At 49.4% G+C, this 2,025-nt stretch overlaps 1 long non-coding RNA gene across 1 annotated transcript; it reads left to right on the top strand.

Moving 5' to 3' along the window:
• Positions 1–742: 742 nt before the first annotated feature.
• LOC146188641 (uncharacterized) lies at positions 743–1,450 on the top strand. The gene is made up of 2 exons (XR_014707569.1): positions 743–1,049; positions 1,266–1,450. It is a non-coding gene; the product is annotated as an uncharacterized LOC146188641 (long non-coding RNA).
• The last annotated feature ends 575 nt before the right edge of the window (positions 1,451–2,025 follow it).

Genomic DNA, 2,025 nt, shown 5'->3' on the forward strand with positions numbered 1-2,025 from the left:
CTACCGTACAGTGTCGCAACGTTTCAGCGCCTACTCTTAGCGAGATCGTTTTTAGGATGAACAGTAAAATAAATCTACAGCAGAAAAATAAAACACTCATCCTACACAAAACATAAAATATGTACATGTTTGGGTTTAGAATAGTCCTTGCATACCATGCAATGTTTCGAAAGCGTTTTGGATTCTTCCTTAGCAGCAGCACAGTTGTGCCATACTTCTTGTTTATTTATGCTGAACGCTAACTGTACAAATATGTCACTTGAAATTTGGCTTGTAGAGGCTGTCTCAATTGGTAACAATTCTTTGCAGTACATGCCGCAGCTGAGTAGCTTGAGCTGTGTTGCACACTTAATCGCCAGATTTCATTTGCTACTTTAAGTGTCTGAAATGACAAAAGCAGTGCACACACATAAAATCCAAGAAAACCAAATGCCATAGGTCAAGAAAAGGAAGTTTATGCTGCACTTGACATGAAAGCACTAAGGTGGTGAAACTGTGGTATTATATACTGGGGGCATGCAAACTGTAGTTTTGCCAACCGAATTGATTATGAATAGCATAGTCTTGCTGCTGAATCAAATATGAATAATACTGAACACCAAACTGAATACGAATAAAATAGTTGAGTAGCTATTTTAAATGTGTAAACATATTCAATTTTACAGATAATTTGAACATGCACTGTTTTGAATCATGTGCTATAGTATCCACTTTTGAAGATTTACTGTCATGAACCTTGTGGGGCTCCGCAGCCCCTTAAGGTGTTTCAAACCGCGCGCGCGTTTTTCTATTTGTATTGTGTTTGCACGGGCAGCGCGAGTGCGCATGAGCAAGCAGGTAATCTTGGGGGGCGTGATGTTAGCGGCGACAGACGAGGGTAGATAAGCGCGTCAGAAGCGAGGCGCGGGGCTTTTTGCGCCGGCGGAAAGGCCGGCGCGGGGGCAACCGGCGAGCGTCATGGGCCAGCAGGGTGTTCACGGACGACCGAAAGAAGATCGCCGACGCGAAGATGGAAGCAGTGCCTGCAGGAACAGCCTAGGCGTATTTCTGTGAGTTGCTGTGCCGCGAGGGGCAATCTTTCTTGTGTCGCCGTTAGCGTTTTGGCCCCATTGCTCGTTTTATTCGCTCCGCAGTGTGTGTTGTTTCGCCGCGGTAAGGCCCTGACATTCTTGCCGCTTTCCGTTGTTCTATTGTCGCGCGCATGAACAGCCTGTTCTCAGCGCAGTAGCGCCTTATGTTTCTCTGTTTTGCTTTTTTTGTTTCAGAGGAGACAAGAGGAGGATAGGAAACTAGCAGAGGAGGAGCTGAAGACCAACATAGCAGAATCTGAGATCTTCACACTTCCAAGCGGGCAAGAAATAGAGAAAGAAAAGGCTGAGCCTCCTGATTTGGCCATTATCAGCGAGCGGCCAGAAAGTACGTAACGGCACTCGGGTCTACCAGATGTGAACCACCTGGACCATCGTCTGATGAATGCCACCAATCCAGCGGATTCCTTCAAGCGGGCAGCTCGTCAGAACCAGCACTGTTTTTGTACTCCTCCCAGTGCCCTTCTTTGTTTCGTTCTTAGAAATCTCGGGAGGTGTCCCGTCTTGAGAGGGGGGGAGTGTGGGGCTCCGCAGCCCCTTAAGGTGTTTCAAACCGCGCGCGCGTCTTTCTATTTGTATTGTGTTTGCACGGGCAGCGCGAGTGCGCATGAGCAAGCAGATAATCTTGGGGGGCGTGATGTTAGCGGCGACAGACGAGGGTAGATAAGCGCGTCAGAAGCGAGGCGCGGGGCTTTTTGCGCCGGCGGAAAGGCCGGCGCGGGGGCAACCGGCGAGCGTCATGGGCCAGCAGGGTGTTCACGGACGACCGAAAGAAGATCGCCGACACGAAGATGGAAGCAGTGCCTGCAGGAGCAGCCTAGGCGTATTTCTGTGAGTTGCTGTGCCGCGAGGGGCAATCTTTCTTGTGTCGCCGTTAGCGCTTTGGCCCCATTGCTCGTTTTATTCGCTCCGCAGTGTGTGTTGTTTCGCCGCGGTA

This window comes from Amblyomma maculatum, chromosome 5, assembly GCF_055883805.1.
Source record: "Amblyomma maculatum isolate TAMU_Amacu chromosome 5, ASM5588380v1, whole genome shotgun sequence".
In the NCBI taxonomy this organism is placed as follows: Eukaryota; Metazoa; Arthropoda; class Arachnida; order Ixodida; family Ixodidae; genus Amblyomma; species Amblyomma maculatum.